Source organism: Anser anser, assembly GCF_964211835.1.
Source record: "Anser anser genome assembly, chromosome: 9".
NCBI classification, from domain to species: domain Eukaryota; kingdom Metazoa; phylum Chordata; class Aves; order Anseriformes; family Anatidae; genus Anser; species Anser anser.
The window spans coordinates 9,747,134-9,771,051 of record NC_139729.1 but is presented as its reverse complement, the minus strand read 5'-3'; the positions used below and the strand labels follow the sequence as shown (position 1 = coordinate 9,771,051).

Here is a 23,918-nt window from a genome sequence, read left to right as displayed (position 1 = left end):
TTTGCACCTTCCTCTTTGCCACTTCTGTGTGTCAACATCTCTCGAGCAGAAGGCAGAGGGAAGGCACGCTCGTGGTCATGTTGTTTGCTGTTTACAGTGAGAAACAGGAGTTTTATTTGAGGGACAGCTATATCAGGAGGTAGGAGAATGCTTAAGACAGAAAGGTGTTATGTAAATTTTGTTGGACTTTTTCTTAAAAAGCATGTGTGCTTTTTTTTTTCTCTGAAACTGAAGTTTCATTTGTAATGTCAGCATTAACTGATCCTTAAAAGGACGAGAAAATTCACCTTAATGAATTTTTGTAAAATACATCAGTGTCCTGCTTTTTAATTTCTTAATGGCTCATTTCTGAAGACACCAATATTGCCACCAACCCACCACGATGTGAGGACTGAAACATGGTACTGTTTTTGTTTGGTTTTAGCTATTAAGTTGCTATATGTCAAACCGTCATTGCAACACAAACAGGGGGCTGAGTGTTAACCACATTTAAAATTTTAAAAATAAAGATAGCACAGTGACTGATTTTTTTTCCACAGGAGTGTGATAGAACTGCAACTGGCATTGGGAACTGCATTACAATCCTTGCACTTACTTGAAAACTCCATAAGCTGCAGCCGTCTTTTCCCTAAAAATTCTGCTTGGAAAAAGGGTCATGTTCCCTCCCCCTTACTCACTCTGAATTAAAGCAGCCTGTACCCTCTCACCCCTATTTTTAATGGACAAAACCTCTCTCAAAGTTTGAGTTTTTTGGTCTCCCAGCACCTGCACTCTTTGGACTTGGGGCCTATGTTACAGAAGTATCCACACTGCATGAATTTTCAGAGTTCTGAGCTTTTAAAATCCCCCCCTCCTCCAGAACAAGCTTTCTGGCATCCCCTGGGAGGCCAGGCCTCGCAGCCCAAGGACTGATCAGTACGGGGGTGGTTCCCACAAGGGCTGTTCCTGACCAGTTCCAGAAGCGTCCCTGGCATGCCACCCGCAATTAGCAGCCACAAAGGGACCTCCAGCAAAGAGCCATTCCTCAACAGATTTCCTAGGGCAGGCAGACCTTCAGATTTGAAGTCATTCAGCGCCATGGTCACGTCCCAAAATCAGTTGAAGAAAAACTTGTGGAAACTGATAGTCTCGATGCTTCTTAGCAAGGTGCAGGGTGCCTGAACGCAACCCACTGGAACCGAACCCCTGGGGCTGCAGGAGCACAAAAGGTGGGTCTGGGTCATTCCCACCTCATTCCCTGGGTGTCTCTGGCCAGGAAGAAGAACTGCACCTTGGAGCCAAAACACTGTTCCTTTTGCTGACTGACCCAGGAGCAGCGTGACATGGAAACTGGTCAGGAAACGAAAGCCATGAAGGAAAATGGTATGTGCAGTCTTGCATCGCATTAAAGTTTTTTTTTTTTGGAGTGGAAAGGATTATGTGAGCAAGAACAGCCATAGAGATTGGGCCTAATTTTTCAAAGATACTCTGACATTTTTTGTAAAGAGGAGCTTATTTCAGATACAATATGCTGGCTAAAATTTCACAGGTGAGCACACGATTAGGAGAACTGTGTGTAGCCAAGTGTGCTCTTTAGAGTGGGTTTGGTCACACGCTTACATATAAGGACTCCTAATAGATCTACCTTCAGTGTGTTTCCAGTGCCTTCATAAGGACCTTGCAGAAAGTGTTAATTGCTTCTGCGTGCGACTCCTTCACTGGCTGTTGGGATGCACCTGTCCCAGGATGTACCAGCAGTACTCAAACCCAGACTGAACATCATAGGCCATGCAGCTTCTACATAGTCATGAACTAAGATTTTCCCCTGATATGAGGCAAGGAGGGCAGAAGGGGGCATCAGTGAAACAGTGAGAGTTGCATCAGTGGAGCAGTGAAGAGGCCGTCTCTTCAGAGAGATAGCAGCATCTGAGGAACAGGACAAGGAGCCCAGTGAGACATTTATGTCTGGGCCTGTGCCTTCGCTGGGCTTCCCAAAGAACTTACACTCTGTAAACATAGTGAATGCACTACCTACTAGCATTCAACAGAGGAAATAATATACTTGTAGTACTGAGAAAGGTTTTGCATGGCTCTCTGAATGTAGCTAATACTGAGAAGAAAAGTGTGTATTATTTTCCTCATTTAAACTTACATGCCAGGAAAAAGAGAAACTTAAATTTGTATGTAAAGGAAATTATTTCAACATTTAGTTTTTCAGAAGTAACCCAACAAATTTGGAGAGTGTAAAATATTGTTCCTAACAGATAACAGTTTATAAGAAGTTCTGGCTTTGTTAGATAGGAGAGAGTGAGAAAGCTTAACAAATGGGTTTCCAGTTATATGTGCACACGTTGAAAATATCATTACTTTTATAAACAGTCCAATGCTGTTTTCAAATCAGTGCTACTGAAGTCTCCAAAACCCCTCTTAAAGTTTCTTTTAAAAAGTTCATTAAACATTGGATTGAGAAAAACCTGCCCTACTGTAGCATTTCCAGCTCTTGGTAGTACCACAGCAGTAAATGAACATTTTAAAATACAAGCATTTGTTGTGATTCTTGGCTCTGGTGCTGCTGAACATGGTGACCAGCCATGAAATGCTGAGCATGTACTCTTTGCTCATGCTCTTCTCTAGTCCCTTGCAGAATTTCTGCCTTGAAATTTCAAAGGCTACCAAATCAAGGCCTAAGGCAGTATTCTGCTCTACCATTTGGCCTCTTTTTATCCACATGCTTCAGATGTTTGCTTCAAATCCCTTCTGCTGCAGTGAGAATCGTGCAAGGTGACTTTGAGTGGGACACCCAGCCTCCTGCTGTCTCCTTGCTGGGTGGCAGTAATGCCTCAGCACATGGCTGGTACTGGGAGGGGAGCAAGTCACAGAGCCGTTACTTACCCCTCTCTCCATTTTAGCTGATTCCCGCCTGTACTCCCAACTCCTCTTCACTCTTTATTTTGCATCTCCTAATTCGGCCCCTGCTTTAAGCCCTCCCACACTGGGAAGTTATTTGGTAGCCACAGGCAGTCACTGGGTTTTCCCTGGAGGCACATACCCCCTGATCTAGTTTTCCATCTGCAGCCTTGTGTTGCATCTCTCCACCTCCCCCAGCTTTACTGTGATCTAGTGAGCAAAATACATCTCTCACCCACCTCCCAGGAGCTGGCATGTGTGTGTGTCTCTCTCACACCAAGTCAGAAAAAAAAATAGGAGAGATTTCTCTCCTTAGCTCCACTCATATGCAGGACCCTTTAATATTCCATCTATCTTTTAACTAGGTATTGCAGAAGAGCTGTGTGTATTCTCAAATGGAAAGCTTTTGAGAGGTTGGGTAGTTCTTCAGGATATGTAATTTTACTATTTTTTTCTTCTAAAAAGAGGTACGTGTCATTCAGGCTTCCACAAAGTCTGAAAGTCTACTCCTGCTTGAAAAGTCCCATTTTCCCTTTAAAGGGAAGAAGAAAAAAATCTTTGTCCTTCAGAATCCTTAGATGCTTTTACTGATCTTTTGTTGACTATTTTGTGAACTCAGAAGTCTGATGTCAGCTACTCTATAGAAAGGATACAGGCTGTTCTACCATAACTGGAATTATTTTTAAACACTTCCCCCTCACAGACCAAATCCTTGGAGGCTAAGGGGGAAGACAGACCAACTGGGTTTATATGGAGAACAGAACAGCCTACAAGAGCACAGTTCAGGAAAAAATACGGAAACTGTGGTGAAAAAACACAAGTTACACATGTTCAGAGTAAAGGTATTTTGACAGTGTCATGAAAGACAAAACTTAGATCTGGATACAAAAACTCAGGTCAGACAATTCAATTAATGTGCATACCTGAGAACTTGCACCCTAGTCCAATTATTGGCAGACTGATACATCCTTATGAATATTAATAATTATGCCTTTGCTGAAATATCCACTCAAACTTTTTCTATCTGAAATTGAAGTTTCTATCATTTGCACATATACGTAAGTTTTCTTTTACTTTAAAATTCCAGGCAGAGCATTGAAGAAACAAAACAAAAAAAACAAACAAGCCTTCCCATGCTTAAGTAGCTCAGCAATGACAAAGAACGGGGGAGAAAATTTACTGGAATGACTTCAGGTAAATCACAAAGGACTTCCAGACAGAATATTCAAGGCAGTGTATAAAAGTAAGGTAACAGAAACAGGTTCAGTAAGATTTCACTTGAACTGATACATTTTGATTTTTGAGATGCTTTTCCTTTCAGCTAGCAGATTTTAATTTCAGATTGATTTCAGCCTCTCAGATTGAGCTGAGAGGTGACTATAAGCCTATGGTATTACAGGGAGAAGAAGCTAAAACTAGCAGAAATTATGATCTGTGAAAAAGAAAAAAACAAAACAGAAACAAAAGAACATTGCTTTACTTTAACTCACTTTCAAAGCAATTATAAGCAAAACACAATACCAAACAAAACTGCCCAGCATGTGTAACCATCTGTATTCCCAATGTCAGGTTGCAGATATCTGCTTTTAAAAATGTATTCTCCCATTTGTTTCTCCTGTAGCTCTCATGAGGACAGTCAGAACAGTGAAACTGGAATTGGCTTTTAATGAATAATCAATTAGCACACAGCTGTACCCTATAGCCTCTTTTGAAACTGAACTCTCCTACATCCAGCTTAACAACCCTGTACATATTGCCTAACAGTTCATCTTACTAAAGAAAACCAGCCAGAACTTTACTAAACTCAATTTTTCTACATTTTAGCAATTTCTAGTACTTCTGAGAAAGTCTCACCTCCTGCAGGCACAGGAGACCACAACTTTTACATTATAAATCCTCAACTATTTCACTTAAAAAGTGAGGGGTTTTAGCTCTTGGGGCTGCAGATGAAAATTAAAAGTAAAAATAATAAAAATGCAGTAGAATGTTACATTGAAATAAGGTGAATATCATGTTTTTGGGGACTTTTAAACTTGTGGCTAATTCTGCAGAATAGAAGTGAAGGCATGTAAGACCATGACAATAAAATTACAGTGCATTTGGATTTACAGCTAGAAAGAGGATGAGACTAGGCTGATGACAACTGTCCTGAAAAGTAGAGCGCAAGCAGAGTGCAAAGATATATGCTACATCCCTGGCATATTAAACTTCTCTTTCAGGTGTAGAAGAAAAATAGTAATATTTCAACATTAAGTGACAATTAGAAAATAAAGCCAGAACTAAAGTTTTCTGTGCTGCCCACTACAACACAGAAAAGTTAACTCCCAGTATGGACAAAGCTTCCGATCCAAGATTTTAATCTATCTACCTGAAGTTTGCTATGGACCTTGATAAAACTGAACTCATCACTGTACCTGACAGGGTCCCCAGGTCACTGGAAGCAGGCAGTCTACCAGATTCCACATCTCGCAGAACATTGTCATATCCTTCCTCAGGACCCTTCTGCAGCGTTGTGCTTTCCAAAAGGTTTTTCAGCTGTGCTGAGGGTCTGCTCAAGAAATAAATACACACTTCTTTCAGAAAAAAATGTCATGTCTTTAGTAAATAATTTGTCTTCAGGTGTTGAATAGTAGTATTTGTATACTTGGAAGCACAGCAAGGCTTATTTTTTTTCATTAGTAGCACAGATGTAGTCAATAGTGCTTTAAATACAGCAGCTACTTAGAAAACATTCTTTATTGAATCTGACAGACCTTATCAGACACATTACAAAACTGTTGCCGTTTTCAATTTGTGTTATTTTAAATATGCTACACTTTCAGTGCAGCTCTTAAGTAGGATTGTTAAAGTGTTAAATCTCTGAACTTGCCATGTGCTTATTACAGAATTTACAAGCCTATTATTCACACACTCAAATGATAATTTTTACACAACTTTAAACAAGTGCATGCATTCTTTAGCAAATATGCAAGTGTTTTTCAAATTTACTGGGATGGAGAATAAGACAAGAAATATTCAGGAGATATCTACATCAAAAGTGTAAGTAGGATTTATGTAACTGCCTTATGCATTTTAGCTATCTGATAGTGGTGGACATTTAGAGCAGGATCTAGCCTTATCTGCACTTGCTTCCCTCTACCTCAGCATGACTGGTTGCAGGAATCTCCCTGCAGCCTTCCCGTGAGCAACAAGTGTGGGGCTGGGAGGTGAAGAGCCACTGCCCACCAGGCAGGAGGAGGTTATGGGGATTTGTACTGCCTTAGGTGTAACACAGGCCTGCACTGTTCTCACACACAAAATGAACCTCTTCGCCTTTTCTTAGCTTCTTTAGGATTAAAAGTAATAAAGCCCTTTTACTTACAGACCAAAGTAGTGAAGTGTTAATACTGTATGGTATAAGACAAGACAAATACCAAATCAATCCCAGTTATGCTCTTTACATATATTGCAAAATAGGCTCCACATAGATTGATTCATCATTAAATGTCAGTAAGGATCCCACAAGGGTCCTGAGGTTCCAGTCCAGCCCACCTACACAGAGCTGATCACATAGCTGTGGCCTTGAAAGCACGTCCTTTATGTTAACACGGTACTTAAATCCCAACTTGCTTTTAAAATGCATTTGAAGTTTTTAGGAGTCCCTATTGGAATGAAGGGAGATGTGGTCAGCTTGGCTAGACCCTTACTGTCAGAGGAACACAGATAAGGATAGTGGGGCTAGTGGCCTGGCCTGCTGAACTGTCTTCTCTTCTTAGCTTAGGAATTATTTAGGGAGTAACTAGGACAGGAAACTTCTCCCTACCCCCAGTTTATTAAATGATTTCCTGCCAGTCCTTAGAAAAAGCAACTCATTGCTCAAAGCCTTAGGAAAAAGTTGTGAGTGGCTCACATCTGGGCAGCGAACAACAGGAAGGGAAGGACAAGCAGAGAGCTAATTGGCCTTTTTACACTTTGCCAGGGTAGCTAGCATGTCGTAGATAAGCTTTCCTCACTGGTGATACCCTGCCGGTCCCTTCCTCTCTTTCAATCTGCCTTGTCTTGAAACAATCATGTCAGCTGTGACTCCCGGCCAACACCAAAGGATGACAGAGTGACCTTCTCCACATATCAGCACTCAGGGAAGCTACAGTTAACTCCACAATTTTCTAAGCACAGCAGAAGTAAGCAGTTTTTCCAGTGATCTCATTAACATAATTGCACCCCCTGCCCCAAATCAGCACTAGTAAGATCACCTAATAAGTGAATTTCATTTACCAACCCAGTCCATAAACGATGACTTTTCATTGACAATTTATTGTAAGAATTCATTAAGACACTTCTCAAAGTGATCTTTCTAAAGCTCTATCAAACGTTGCTTATATATTTTCTGAAAAACGCAGATTTCAGACAACAGCCTGGTGAGACAATCATATTAACAAATAGTTTGGCATCTAGATAACCAAACTGATTAACTAAAGATTACGTTCCAGTAGTCCCAGTCCCAATATATCATCATGCTATGTCCAAACAGACATGATGTATGGGCATTTTTGTCTTCAGAAGTAGACCCTAAATGGTCTTTTGAAGAACAAAGTCTTCACATTCCTTTAATTGCAACTGTATATCAACTACTTCTTTCTATTTTCCTGTTCTGCTGCCAACTTGCAAGCACAAGAAGCATGTGCAGAAATTATATTGATACATGCCTGATTTACTGAAAAATTTGCCTGTTTAAAAGGCTAAAACCCTTCTTCAAAAAATTGGTATTTTAATCAAATTCTAGTAATCATTTGTAAGAAGTCAACAAGCATCACCTCAATGACTTAGACCCTGAAAGATTTTTCGAGACCTGAGTGCATTTTCAGTGCTCTATGCTGAACTCTCCTTGTTGGTATTCAGTTGCTCTGAGATGCAGTGTCCAGACTAGGATACATTATGCCTGATGCTTTCCAATGCTACTGGAATAAAATGATTATTTCATGGGTAATGTATTAAATGCATTTATTGCAATGTAAGGAAGAAAGAATCGCAATAACTGATGTTAGATCAGTCACTGACCATTGGTTATGCAGCAGATTACTCCTGTCCAGTGAGAGTACCTCGCGCTTGTCTCTCTTGACCAAAATCCTTTTTTTTTTTTTTTAATTCCAGTTCATAACTGTCACCTTCATAATCCATACTCTAATCTTCCAACTGTGTTTTTGATGAATGTGTCAAAAAGCACCATGCCAAAGCTCTCTGTGATAGGCCACCCAACACATCCTTTCATTTGACAGCGAACCACTGATGACACTTCCCGGAATGAAGGTTTGCACTATGCTTTCCACACACGTGCTGTAGTCGTTCCATAAAGGTCTGATATTCCAAGCCTTACGAAAACATTGCAAAAAATCTTTCTTTTCTATCTTCAAGGCCTACTACTTTTCCTTGTGGAAGGAACAAGGCCAGCCTGTACAGCAAAATTCAAGATCAACATGCAACTCCTCCTTTTTCCACAACTGTTACTCGACTCCATCTTTTTGGAGCATTTATACTTCCTGTTCTCTTCTCTGTTTAGAGCAAAAGTAGACAGCATATCATGGAAACACACTCTTGGACGTGACAGTGTTGCCACCTTTTATGGAGAATAAAAAAAAACACCACTAAGTAGAATTTAACAAAAACACACAAATGCACAACACCAAACCACCAGTATTTCAGATACAAAGTGTAGAAGGTGTTTGTGTTATGTTTCTTCCTGGACAATTTGGCCAGAGCAGCAGCATTCTGACATCTGTAATCACCTATCAAAGAAGTAAGAATGCCACACCGATTTTTACATTTGACACATCACACTTCCATCTCAAGCTATTTTAGAAACACTTCTTTTAATTTATTTTTTTTTGTTATCTATCACAAAGTTTGGCCATTCTGAAGAAAGTTTTTGTGCTGTGTACAAACTGCCAGGGTGATGAGAAGGAAAAAGCGCACATCGCAGAAAATCCACATTTCTCTACTGATAATCAAACATTTAAAGTAAAAAGTTACTATGGTTTTACTTCATCCAACAGCTAAAGATGTGTCATTCTGCACAGAAGACAGGCACTTTTTTTTTGTCTCCTAAAATATGTTTCTAATTTAAGTTTGAAAAAATATTTCCATTGTGCCATATATGCGGTAACTCAAAACCAAAATGAAAGGATTAAAATCAGGGCTGCACAGAATGGTTTAAATTAAATTCAGGTAGTGGGGAAGACTGCCGTATCTGGCAAGCTCCCACTTACTGAGCTTTCTGGCCAAGAGGCAAGATGAAGCATAACAATCCTTACCTGCCAAGTCTAAAGCAATTTTGAGGCTTTTATTCATCTCTTAAAATAAAACGTTAATGCTCTTGGAAGCTTGCCTACCCACACAGTAGATCTCACCTGTCTTTTCTTTATCCTCACATAAATGTACTATAGCATGCTTCAGTAATGACTGAAAATATTTATTTTTTTTTCTAAATACATAGTATTTAAACTTATTGTCCATTACACTTCAATGGAAGTCATGACTAAATCATACTGGTATTTTGAAAATCTTAGCTAATAGGTTACAAGTTACTGCTAACAACATACTGTAAAAAGAGCTGAAATTTGGGCTGTGAAATGCCCTCTTCCTGTCTGTCACCCTTCCCATACCTATAAACACCCTGGTGTCCCCACAGTCTTCCAAGTTAAATCTGCATCCTTCCCAAATGGTTCTGTTTATACTGCAAATTGATTTACTTATGATTCATATTACTACTACAGCCAACATGAAATCAGCCCTAAGGCTTCCCCGAATACATCATTTCATCCCTGAATGGATTCCTCTTGGCTAAGGAGAGAAAGGATAAGCCAAGCTCTGACTTAGGCATACCAAACTCAGTCTTTCAAAAAAGGCACTGGTGTTGAAGAATTATAGATTTCATGATCTTCTTAGGAGATTCCTCAAAACAGTAATATCCAATTATTTTTTACAGACACTTGAGAAGAAATAAGATATATAAATAATTCATACACCTCTCTGGAGATTTCTTCTCTTCCTGTGTGGGGTTTAAAGATTTTCAGCTGGTACCAGTAACAAACCAGTACAGTAACAGCCTGGCCTAATAAGGCCACAGTTAATCTGCGCAGACCATCTACCTTCAGGGAGTTACTTATTCCAAGCCAGGGAGTTCCCAAACTTTTTCTGCCACACGTACAACCATCAGCAACAGCAAATACCTTCACTGGCAGCATTGGTTCCCATTTTGAAGTGGTTTGCACCCCTCCCAGTAGAACACTCACCACATTATCTAAGCTGTTACATTCTGCAGCAATCTAGAAATTATTATTTGCTGTAAAACCTGAAAAATTGCAGCGATAGTACACCAAGTAACAGGCATGGCTGTGCTGAGAAACCGGTGCCAATTCTTTTAGTGTTATTTTCTGTCTCCTTTGAAAACAGTTTTATTTATTTATTTATTTTAAAGTATATATTAACTAAGAAATTCTGACAGCTTCATTAAAAAGACAAGCTTCACATAATTCTGGTAGGGACTATGAGCGTTGTAACAGGTCAAGCAGAAGATTTTGTTTTGCTTTCATTGTTATAGACCAAGATCATGTCTGAAGAAATCCAGAGAGTTCTGAGCACTTTGGGGTGGACTGGCAGAAAGTAATAGGACTATTCTTAGTGCTATGCATTCTGCAAGACAGTAGTGTAAGAAAAAAATGGTTAGCTTTGTTCATAATTTATCAGGAAAAAAAAAAAAAAGGAAGGAGTGACTAAGCAAGCTTGTGATAAAGGGTGTTTTGATTAATAGTCTTCTTTCTCGGACCACATTTTATGAAATGAGATAATAATTCTTGGAGACTACCACTCACCACTTGCCAGTGATAGGGAAAGTAGGCAGGGATGCCTGACTGCAAAGATGTGGTACCCAACCAGCCCGTCTGCAAGCTGCTCTCAGATTGATGCGCACTCCAAAATGTTCAGAGCTCCATGTTGATGGCCCTGTGAAGAACTATCTGCCTGTTAAATAGTCTGCAGAACAGAGGATGGAATATGAATCGTGGCAACTCTGAGCAGGGCTGAGAGACCAGGGAAAGAAAATTTCACTGTCAAACAGGAGGTAAGTTTTCAGTTTTATTTTTATTTTTTAAACTTATATCCTAAGTGACTTATTTCATGATGATTTCAACTGCCACATCAGTAACCTCTGTGTTCAGAATGTGTTTCCAGTACTGGCGCATGCAGAAAGCTTTCTTCTTAAATTACAGAGAGTTCAAATAAGTATAATCCTAAACGGGATCTCAGCTTCAGAACAGAATCAGAGTCACTTGTGCCATTATCAGATCATCTTCTCAGACAACCCGAGGTCAGGCCAACCTAGGCAATTATTTATAGTCATTTGTGTGGAACTCATGGCATTTGAAAGCCTCGTGAAAGCTCATCAGGCTGCACAGAACTCCAGAGGTCATTTCTGTTCCCTCTCATTACACCAGCTCCTAACAGCAGGGAGATTAGAAACACTCCTTCAATTCTAGGTGGCGATGTTTGGCTTATTAAGGAAAAAGGATGTGCTGCAGCCCACAGTGAAGAAGAGATGCAGACTAATGCCTGAACTCATGTGGCAAGGTTGTTCTGTAACATTAGAGATTTCAGTGAGGACAACCTTTCTACCTGATCAAAGGAAAAGTCACGAAATTACTCTGCATAAATACATGATTGAAAACACGGTGACCTAGGTGCTAAGCGTACAGAAAAAAGGCTTTGAATTTACCCACATTCAGTTATTCTGAAGGCCTTAAAAATGAGATGAAATTAGTATTTCATGAACAGCACAGGCAGGGTACTGTTTGGACTCCAGCACATGGAACTGGGTTCCTGCATTTGTCATCACCTAAAGGCTGAAGATGGACAGACATAGCTGGATATTGCACTACAAGGACTGGTGGAGAGCTGAGACTTCTCCACTGTTCTCATCTCCAAGTAATTACTTGTTTCATTTGCCCAGCCCCTGCTTTGGCTTGTAAACCCACAGCCATCAGATATAGAATCACAGTACATTCGGAAAGTGTATTCACCCATTTACCAGAAGTACCACTAATTATACAGATACAAAGATACTAAAGGGCAGCTATGGAAGCAGAAAAGATATCCTTCACATTAAATAGTGCAAAGCATTATTTAATTTGAATGCAAAAATACTAGGAAAAGTACTGTTGTACTGTCATTGCCTGAATTCCTAAATTTCATTTTTGTAATTTCCCCTTTCCACAGGTACTATAAACTGGATACTGTGGTTGGTCTCTCTTCTCTTTAAGAAAAACAATTGCATAGCATTGTATCACTCAAAGCTGACATACTTCCCAGCTTCTAAAACAAATGACAGCCAATAGGTTCTAGATATGAATGCATAAAGCTTAGATCAGCTGAAGTTTCCCTAGGATGCAAGGTGCAGAAGAGAGTTGTTTGTCCAATATAAACGCTGAAGTATACTCACCTACTTCTTAGAAATTTGAAAAAAGATCCTCAGATATTCCCAAACATCTATCTATAGCTCTCCAAATATTTTAATGGACCTAGGGAAATCTTGTTCGTTCCCAGGGAGCCTCTTCTATCCAATACCACCCACCCATGATTTCAGCAGCATACTTCTCCCCATGGCAAAACAGCCTCCACAAATCCCCATCACACTTGCAGGGTCCATTTGTGCCCTTCATTTGTGAGCATTCAGACAGAAGACTCATATGGCCTACTGTAACACATGATTTTTCTGCCAGAGCTTTGTTATCTTTCTGGAGAAGTACGCAGCTGGTGTATATATACACTGAGATGTCTTTCCACCTAATCTTCACCCTTCAGTGACAGCTGTCACTCTTCTTGGGTGGACAGCTCACGTCAGGGTGTTGATAGTGCAAGGTTTTAGACTTCTACACAGTGCAATCAAAAAACATCAATAGATGAGAAGTGCAAGAAGCAGAAAACAGACAAGGATCTTCACAAAGTGTATTCTGGACTGTTGCTTATAGATCCTAATAAAGATTGTCACCTGATAGTCTCCATCAATAACCAGGCGGTGAGAAGTCAGTTGTTTGCCTGCGTGTGGTGGATGATCTATGAACTGATGCTCAGAGCACCGAATGCACCTGCCTGCAGTTCATCCTCCCGCAGTCTGAACGCACCAGTGGACAAACTGGGATGCTTCAATGTTTTGGATCATGCAAAGGGAATTCAGGATGACAACCCGAGAACAAATATTGACCTGAAACATCAGAAGCTGTCCTCTTCTCTATTTTTTGGGGGTGGGGTGGAGGGTGGTGGTAGAGGTGTGGAGTGGAAATGAATCCCAGAATAAAGTTCTCAGCCCCACTTCTCTTTGTCCAGGACTATCAACTACGAAGGTGAACAACCTGACTAGCAGAAAGCTGCACTCATGAATTTCACTAAGATCCACAAGTGAATTTCTTACAGAAGAGGACACCTGGAGTGGGGAACTTCCTTAGAGTTCCCCACTCTAAGAAAGAGAGGGAATGGATATATCTGTCATGAGGTAGAAAGTTGACTCCTCCACACGCAACATGGGTTTTGAAGCTAAATGGAGAGGTCAAAGCCACATGGAAATGACCCAATTATAAATAAATAAATAAACATGCATCAAAAAATGGTGTTCCCAGGACTGGAGCCTGGGAAAATAGAAGATCTGTGAGGGCACTGAAGGTAAGGGATAATTAGAAATCCGTGACACAATTTGACAAAGGCAGACATATGGCTCTGGCTCAGCCAAGCATTGGGAGAAGCTGGGAGAGAGATGTGTACGCTGCCCCTTTCCTGCCACATGAAGAATGTGCAGAGACCTCACGGCTCAGCAGAGCTGCCGGGCACCCCTTCCCTTCTGTCGTTTGCATGGGACAAGCATAGGTTCCCTGAGCTGTCCTTGCAGGGGAGATGTTTTTCTTTGCAAAGTTTTAAAGCCATTGAGTATGTGCCTTTAAAGCCAGCTGTCTGCTATTAGGATTTCATTACTGCACACTGCTCATGATTTTGGCAAGCCTGTGGCCTGTGTGACAATTAACATGAATTCTTCTGGGAGGGATGCAGCACATGACATCATGTAGTAAATCCTCTGATATTAGAACCTTTCATTCGTGCCCTACTGTACTCGTTAGGGTAACACTCAAAATGAAAAGTGTAATTACACAACAAGTCTTTCAATTGTATCGTACATTAACTTCTGATACTTTAAGTATTCAAATCTGAATCTGGCACAAAATACATTGGAAGATGAAACTTGACAAATCTAATCAGGCACTAATCTAAGTCTTCAACATAAGCCTTCAACAATTAAAAGAGTTTCATAATGGGAAATCTCAGGTAAGATAATAGCAACAGTTGAAGAACAATTGCCCTTGTCTGACTTTGCAGTGCATTCTGAAAATTCACATGCTAACAAATGCTAGGAAACTAAAGCTCTCAGAACAAGCAGCATTTTGCAGCCAAATCCCCCTGAGAACAGCTTTCTAAAAATATTGGTGATACAGAAAAAGAGCGGCTTACGAACCTTAGCTTATCCTCAGGCATCCCCCTTGATGAATTTATTCTAACTTTACAGACAAGTAGTTTAGAGAAAGATTAATATTGTGTTTTTCAAGAGTAGTCACAAAACAGATTCAACAAACCATGCAGGATTTGATGTAACCTGTCATGTAACCAAAGAAACAAATGTTAATACTTCTAGGATTCACTCAGAGCATTAGAACAACTCCACCTTAACCCTTGCTCTCTGTTCTCTATTAGTATAGTAAGTTACTTGTCTGGGAAAAGGGACTGTATTCTGTAGTACTACTAGGGTAAGTTACCCAGGTTTTTAGGATTTCATATACTTTTATGAGAAGACTCCTGAAAGCAGAAGATTTAAACAAATAACCACAGCCAGGCCTCCCCAGTTTTAATCACACTGTTATTTACCCCTTTTTGTGTGACCTTCAGCTTTTGGTTAACTGAGTAAACAAGACTGATCATGTCCCCTCTTTATTTCCTACTTAGTCTTTATACTAATTACTATAGCTAGAAAAGGTCACAGTGGCTGACACTTCTGCATTGCAATTCACTAACACAAGCAAAATACAGTATTCGTTTTAAAAGCTCTGAAGCTATCCCGTTACACATTATCTTGCTGCTTTCTTTTGAGATGCACTTCCAAAGTTACCATGCAATAACAACTTTAATAACGAGAAGCATTCTAATGCTTTATTTTTCTTGGTAGTTACAGAGGAATACTTAAAACTTCAAAAGAAAACTGAAGCTCTGCTAGTATAAATAGTCCCAGCTTCACTGTTTTAAATAGCGTGAAGACAGCATACATCCTCAGAGAATCTAGCACAAATCTCTGATTAGAACACTTACGTTACACTTGGTTTTCTTTAACTATGTACACTTTCAAAGCAAATTTGAACTATAATATTTTAGTCATATAGGCTTTCTTTCTGCTCTTTCACTGAAAATTTATTCTACTTATTTATATACAACTTAACATTGTCCTAGAATTAACAGCAATGAGAAAAATTATAAGCATACGTACTTTTTCTTTGCTTATTGATTCAACAGAAAGTGAAATTGTTTTAAGGACATTCAGCCCTGTGTGTTATTTGGATGATTCCACCACTATTTTGCAGCAGAAGCTGCAAGTGACTGGAATTTCCACAGAGATTGAGAGCACACCTCGTGTTAACTCATATGTATTCTGCCAGCATTATCTCTACCATCACAGGGTGATAAAAAGCAAAGATACTCCCAAAATACATCATATATTGAAGGCAAAGAAGTGAAATAGATCATGGTATGATGACTCCAAGGGCTCTCAACCACAGAAATGACAATTCAGCACATGGTGTAGAATTACAACGAAGGAGGCTTTCAAATGCTCAGAGCTTCATATTTATGGTATTATACTAGAACCACAAGATTTGGCTAGGTGATCTTCCACACCTATTTAGTTTCTCCTGACAACCAAGTGTTTTACCTTCCCCTCTTTTCTTTTGCTTTCCTTTGTTTGCTATCCTCAGAGCACTCACATCTTGCGGCTCCAAGGCGAGTATAAATGAGATCTACGTCAGTGCTTGCTTCCAGAGTTAACTTTTGATACTTGTCTCAAAACATTTATCTTAAAGCTAAGATGGAGCCTCATTGCCTGTAATGACTTCTCAAAAACTAACACAATAAGTAGCAATTTCAGTCAACAACTTGGTCCACCTCTCGTGTGTATTTTTCAATAGAACTTTTTTGTGAATAGTAGATGACACCTGTTAAAAAAGGTCTTTATTTACACATCTGCTCTACTTGTAGAAACACTGGTAGCTGAGCAGCCTTTTAGTATCTAACATCTAAAACACCGAGTTCTGATCATAAACTCTTGAGAAAAACCTGGTTCGTAGCATTTTACCTTATCACAATCAACCCTAGCTAGAGGCCTTCACACTGTAAAACTCAAAGTTCTTTAATTATTCCATTAACATAGCATGAACTACAACATAAACCCAATATTCCTTAAGTGAAGAGGTAATGTTAGATTATTTTGCATTGTATAAAGACAAAATCAACATGGGAAGTACAAGATTCAGCATGGTCCAATGAACAAGGGAAGGACCTGGACTGTTCCCTCAGCTCTGTCCTCAGCTGGCTGTGGGATCCCTTTACTGTCTCGGCATTACCTATGACATTACTCAGGCTGCAGTCTTCTTGCTTCCCAGGTGACAGGCTACAGAAGCAGATAGTACTGATGGGACTTCAATTTTGTGAAGCAACTGAGAATTTCACTACAATATATAGATATAACAACAGTTAGGTCCCCCTGTCCTGCTTCTGAAGTAAGGATAAGCTCATGTAATATTGTGCACAAGTTTGCAGACACTTAGTGCTTCTGCAGGAATGGCTTGCATCCTTCAAATAGGTACTTCCCAAAAGACTTGTGAGGGGTAGATCATATATGACGCAAAGGACCCTGACTCAGGACACAGCAACGAAAGTCCTTGAGACACTGTAGTGAGAACAACATTGTTTTATAACATGACTCTCATGAAATGACATTAAAACATCAGTGGCAGTTCTGCTTGTAACACTCAACCTGTAAGTTTCCAAGGCTGGACTTTTTTCCTTCCTTCAGGTCAAGTCTCTGAAATTAGCTCCCTGTTCCCACTTCCTTAATGACTCAGATATTATCTGCAAGCAGGAGGCCCTTAAAGTGTAGTTTAAATAAAAATTAAGTTTCCATTATAATATGTAGGAATTAGAAGTTGCATCCATTAATTTCCTCCCTATAGCTAAGGAAAGGTAGCAGAGATTTTCCAGAACAGGCTGCTGCAAGTTTATGCTTTTTCACATGCTAGTAGAGCTGTTTCTATAGCAAAACAGTATCTTAAACTGTTAATTTAAATTTCTGAGACAGCTGTTGACAAAGATGTCTGGAAGAAATAAAACCTGTTGTGGGGTAACTCTTCTGTCCCTCAGCCAAGGATTCAGAAAAATCAGCCACCATGTTGCTGCTATATTATGTGATCTGAGATTGCACTAGTGTCCTGGAAAATAATTCTCTGCCTACCACCAACTCCCTCAGCCTTCCTGACTTCATTCAAGGATCATACCTTCCCTGGCCAGTACCATCTGCCATGTATATGCAACAAGTAATTCTCTTATGGGCACTTCTAGCTTATATTTTACACCAGAAAAGTTCAAGTATTTATCACAAGATTCAACTTCTGGAGCTTCAAGTGTACACATGACTATTTAAATACTCCCACTGTGCACAGCTTCACTTGGTGCTGGTCATCTTGGCAAGCTTTTGATGCAGTCTTTTATTTGCAGGGTTATAGATACACAGTGGGTCACAACAGAGGGAGAGCAAAATCAGACTGAACATGGCACCATGCAGAGACCCAGTAGGTCAGGAGGGAACCAGAAAACACCATTCTAGGCCAGTTAGCCCAGGCTCAGCACTCTGTGAACACAGGTAGGCTACTTCTGCAGCCTCCTGCACAGGGCAGCACCAGGCAGCCCAGTGGCAGCTTGCTCTGGGCTCCCTTGTTCATAGCATTAGCACTGTACAGTGCAGATGTGCAGTGAGAATCCTCATGGAAATTGGCTTGCAACAGCCCAGCCTGCTATGCTATGGCCCCAGGTTGGCCCAGGTCCTTTGGCACATCCCATAGACTTAGACTGGTAATGCCAAAATATTCCTCACCATTAGCAAAGCAAGAAGTTATAGAAAAAATATTCTATAGCAAGAAACTTATGTGAATTTTAAGCGTCTCCTGAAATGGATAATGAAATAATGAATTTGTCTCCTTCCCCATGGAAAAAGTCAGCTCAATGCACTGAATGAGGCAAGGAATCATGCCTCATGCCAACCAACTCAGTATGCAGTCATGATGTTGAAGACTAAAGTGGGACACAAACATAGGGGTTAGAGTTAAAACGACATGTGCTATTTTGAATGTAAACACTTTGCAACAATGGCTCAGTGTCTCCTGCCACCTTTAAGCTATGCCCCCATTTGCAGGTTGTGCTGTACAATCAGAGCAGACCTGCAGGTTGAAGGAGCTGATGCAGATGACCCAATGTTAACGGTGTGCTCAGTCTGAGGGTGTTACTTCAGACTAGCTCTGCTCTGGTTCCTACGTTACTTGTGAACTCCAAAAACTGGTGACTGTCACGCTGCAGGCCACCTCTTGCAGGGGTATCCCCTAGCCATGTGCACAACTCATCTGGAGGAAGTTGCTGCTCAACACTTGTAAAGATGCCCGAATATGGTTTATTAATAGGACTAATTCCTTAAAATACACTCCCAGGATAGAAACTGAACTGCAATAATTGATTAGGTCAATTGCATGGCTACAGGTTGGGTTTTAAGACCTGGAAGTAGTCGGTATTATCCCTTACAGGTAATTCTTTACATTAAAGCATGTTTTCCTTTGAACTTTTTCCTTTCACATTTTTAAAAAAAAGCCTTAAGTTAAATCAGACAACTTTATTTCAAAATGAAATATATGTCCCATGGCTTCTGACATTTGTATTTTAAAAGTAATCCACCTAAGATGAGGTTCAATTTGTGTCTTCTCTTAGTGGTTACTATCTAGGATTATTATACCATGAACCAATTGTTATTTATGTTACCAGTGGATACAAGGATTTTGTTAGTGGAATTCAGCTTCCAGATTCATTTCATAATCCCTATGCCTATTACTTAGAGAAGAAAAAAGCACAAATCAAGATGACATTTAAAAAAAGGAGCCTAGACTGGTCTTGTAGGAACATCTAAATCCTTTCCCTTATTAAATACCTTATCTGAACAGCAGTGCACCAGCCATTTAGGAAAATTAAAGAGGGAGATAGCAGAAAGAGACAGCAGACGATAAAGTGCAGTAGTTTCTAGTCACGTAGATAATGAAGGGACTCAGCACATGGCCTTTTCAGTTTATCCCTGCTTCAGCTTATCCTTCATCTGCTTAAATTCAAATGGATCAGTCATTATTAAAATGATTTTGAAATGAGCTACTCCAGTTTCATGTGACTTTTTCTTGTATATCCTATAAAACTTGGTAAATTTTTGGGAAGACAGGTGCTGCACATTTTTGCCATTTTAACTCAGTTTGGGATTTGATAGCTAACACTTAAATTTATTTTTACTCACTAATACACGCAGCCATTTGTGGACCTTCTATCCCTTCCAGTGATTTTTCACCTATAAATACATGGGCTCCCTTGCTGCATATTTTGTGCAAGATGCTAAGGGCTTAGAGTTCTGAAAGATACTAGATACTGAAAGCATATTCTAGACAGGATTTCTTTTTTCTTTATTATTAGATATTCTTCTTTCATGCTTAGAACATTTAACTTGCTGATTCTAAGAAGCATTGTGTAAGTAAGAGTAGGTGTGAAGCAATGATTGGACACTCCAGCACTTCAAAACTACTTCAGATAAGGTCTCTCATGCATTTCTTATGTGGACACCAATCAGTCTTAAGTAAGCATCTAAGTACTTCATTAAGCAATTGAGCCATGTTCATCATGTTTCTCTCCCTAGCTGTAAAAACAAACATTATGGATAATTGTTTTGACTGATCCTTGTTGATGTTAAGTGTACATGGTTTCTCTACTTATAACAGAGAAGATAACTTATGGAAATGCACCTTCTATTTGGAACAGAAGGTTGTGATAGTGGAGGGCATCAGGAAAGGATACCTCTGCTCCTTTTTGAAGGATGTATTACTGAAAACATTAAACAGCATTTAGTCTCTTTAAATGTTCAAATAGTAACCATAACAAGCTAAATAACATTTACAAAATGACTTCACATTTACCTGATTGTTTTATAGTTTTTATGCTTCATAAAACATTTCACTAGCCAAATTTCCTTTAATCATGCACCTCCTTTTCCCCCTTCCTCTCACCCAACTTTAAATCTTGCAACAGAGACCACTTAAGAGGTTTCTGACAGTCCCAAACACTTGAGGAAAACAGTTATGGTTCTTACCTTCTCCTTTGGCAACACCGCACTGTTTGCACCTCTCCTTTTGTGCCTTCTGGACTAATAGTCACATCCAGCATGAACATGCCATATTGCAGCAGCTGGCTGCTCCCAGCTCCTGTCAGAAGATGGCTTATGACTTCATTGGCCTTTGGCTGTCATTAGTTCCCTGATGAGCAACACAGCTCCTACCATGAACTGTTTTATAGTGTGCTTCACTGCTGTGTGGTTTCCTTGGCACCATCCCACTCTGTGCCCTGCTACCACAGTCTACAAGATATTTCCTCCTCCCCTGGTGAAAGAACTGAGGAATTGCAAGAATCGAGCTTCTTGAACAATACTAAGTCTTGAAACTCCCATCACTGAAGTCAATGCCATCACTGAAGTCAATGCCAAACTCCTCTGCATCACTAATTTTTAAAATGAATCTCTGTTACAGTAAAAAAAATCATAGACACGTTGCAGAATGCACATACAGTTAAGGACACTTAGGTGCCTCCTATCACACTGATGTCTCAGAGTCTCAAAATCCTTGACTTTGGTTTTTAAGTACAAATGAATTAACATATCTCTGCCACGTAGATTGTAAAAATATTTGCAAAAGTTAACTTTGTAGCTGAGTTAAGTGCAGTTTTACCTTTCATCAGCCAGACCTCCTCTTTGTTATTCTTTGCACCAAGATGAAATGGATAGCTTAAACATCAAAACAACACAGCCTTACGCTCTGCTTACATGCCTCTAACAATACTTCTTCCCACCTGTAGGTCACCAGTTCAGAGGTGAACAGGTCAATTCTGTCAGTTCTTCAAATCTAAGACTGGGAATCCATAGTGCTTAAAGGTTTTTAGATCAGCTTCTTTGAGTCAAAGTTCCTCAGCACAGGTGCATGCCTCTATTGTCACTAATTGCTATAAAGACTGACGATTTTTTCCTGTGAGTGACAATCTTTTAAAGACAGCTTGTGAACTTTTCTGCTACCTTCCTGCAAGTATACAGCACGGATTAAACAGTGACAACAGTGCTCCAACAAATCTGTAACAATAGGTCTGGGTGATGGAAAGAAAAAAGCAAAGTTACTGTGAATAATCACTGCCTAAAGCACTGAGTAATAAAGGTGAAATTTCAGGAATTCAGTTTGTGGAGGCAAAAAGGATGGAGGAGATTTTTCTATTGCAAATTAGAAATGTGTGCACTTCAGATAATTTTTTTTTTAACATATTCACGGGCTAAACGATATTCTTATAATATACTTGATTTAAAAATGGAGGAATTATCTTAATGAAAATTATAAAGATTCAGAGCTATAGCTCATCTGTCATAGGCTGAGACTGAACATTTTTGGCTGACCCTTGTGCAGTACGCAGCTGCACTGCCCGAGAAGGAGTCCTGGGAAAGAGTTGACTGTGGTACACCTTCCTTATTTCCAGGAAAAGAGGGACAAAACAGCCATTTACTACAAGTCACTAAGTACTGATGCAACGGGCCAGTGATAATGCCATGCTTCATCACAAGGACATTGAACTGGGATTGCCCAAGAGTTGTTGTTAGAGAATTACTTATATAAAAAGGACAGTACTTTGCTCTATATTCATACTATTTTCTCTCCAATTAAATTGTGAGTACAGCAAATACATTTTAACTCCATGAAGAGTTAAGAATCAGTATTTACACTTCTGTCTGTCAGTTGAATTAACCCTAATCACCAGCCAAAAAGCATTACCTTCAGATTTCTCAGTGACTTGTCTGGACCTGACGGATCTTGAGACATATTTAGTAACATCAACACCTCACTCCTCCCTGAACTCCCTTCTGTCTTTTCCATTCGCTGCACTAGTAAGCTTCACGCCTTCAACATAGCACAAATGATTTCATATGCATCATTTAAGGTGAATGAAAATGTATTACATTACATTCCACACAACATGCTTAACAGATAAAGTGATATCAAAATTGAGTTTCACCTTTTGAACGGTATTTCAAATTTCATAAATGTAGGACAGATTCTGCTACCTTTCAGTTGTATATTTCTTTAGGATATTCCAAGTAATTTGAAAGTATTCTCTCAGGAGTAAGGTATTTATAAATATAAGTCATTATTTATGTAATAGCTGTGCCTTCAATACCAAATCATGAGGGAGCTTTGCCACAAGTCTAGACGTAAATCAGTGGGATCCAGCTAAGATATACTTTACACAGTTCTCTCCAGTAGCTTCTGAAGTCACCTCGCACAGCAGGTTGAACTCTGGCAACTCTATGGATGTTGGCTTACATCAGCGGAGGATGTGTTCCCATCGCTAAATTGGTTGTATGAATGCTATTCTTCCAACACTTTCAAGACTAGTTTGAGATGCTATCGGCTCATTTAAGTGCTGCAATTAACTCCTTCAGTCATGTGCTAATATGGGCAAAATCCTCTGGACATAGTCTACACTTCCTCTTTACACCTTTTTGTGCCATCAGGATTGGCTTTTCCATTGCATGTTGAGTTTCACGTGTTTAGTCCTCAACCTTTATGCATAACAGATGCAACATTTACTCCGATACACTTCTAAAGTAGCTCCAGTAATGAAGCATAGTACTATTATTCTATACCCAAAGGATCTCTTCACATTATGAGTAGGAACCCATTATACTTTCAGGCAAAATCTATTTAATATTTGAACAAAATATTTTGTCCACTGCTTCACAGAACACCTGAGTGTCTTTAATTGAGATTCTGAGTAATTGATAAAACCTTCAGTGGCATATATCACAACAGTACTGGAATCCTTGCTAGATCAAGCATGCTCTTACCCTAAAGGTTGGAGAGAGGTTAAAAATACACCTGCTTTTCAACAGCAATACCATTAAAACTCCTCTCTCTTCATTGCACTAGGATGTTATCTCCTCTGTCTTCCCTTGATTCAATGTAAGGAATTTGGTGGTGTACTATTTGGGTTTTCCAAAACTCTAATATTAGACTACAAATCAGTAGAAAATTTTACAATAGATGTTTTATTCAATATTAAAAAAACAAAAAAAACCCAAAAAAACAGTTGATCCAAACCAGCATGAAACATTAAGGAGCATTTATCTAGAGAAGAAAGAAGGACTAGAGAGAGAAAGAACAGCAAGGAGCATTCAGCTTCTTACTTGACAGGGACCTGCTGGAGACCACTGGTTCTGACTTGTCCTTTGGGAGACTGAGGTTCAAGTCCAGTCACCAGCAGTGTTTTAAAATTCCAGTTGCAAATTGGAACAACACAAAAAGAGTGAAAAAAAATCCTGAAGTAACCTGAGGTCCTGCTACTCATCACTTACTTCAGAAATAGAGAGACGAGGCTGCATTTCCACCACAGTTTAAGTCAGTGGAAGAAAGCACTGTTGGGGTCCCTCTGCATAAGGCAAGGCTGAAGTGTCTGTGATGGCACCTTAGCTGCACAAAGTTAATACCAATAAACCTACTGACCCTAACAAATCAAGACCTCACTCCTGACTTAGTTCACCACTTCATTAAAAGTGACCTTTCTTATTAATACTATTACAAAACAAACTCTTAATCAAA

The 23,918-nt window shown here is 39.6% G+C and overlaps 1 long non-coding RNA gene across 2 annotated transcripts in view; it reads right to left on the bottom strand.

The window, feature by feature from the left end:
- Positions 1-23,918, bottom strand: part of LOC310904498 — a 43,355-nt gene that overhangs the window by 4,784 nt on the left and 14,653 nt on the right. Inside the window, exons 2-3 of one of the 2 annotated variants that reach the window (XR_014588403.1) lie at positions 5,301-5,434; positions 176-1,905 (exon numbers count right to left, since the gene is read on the bottom strand). This is a non-coding gene — a long non-coding RNA (uncharacterized lncRNA). Of the gene's footprint in view, positions 1-175; positions 1,906-5,300; positions 5,435-23,918 lie in introns of those variants that run through there. The other variant, XR_014588402.1, reaches the window with a different exon arrangement.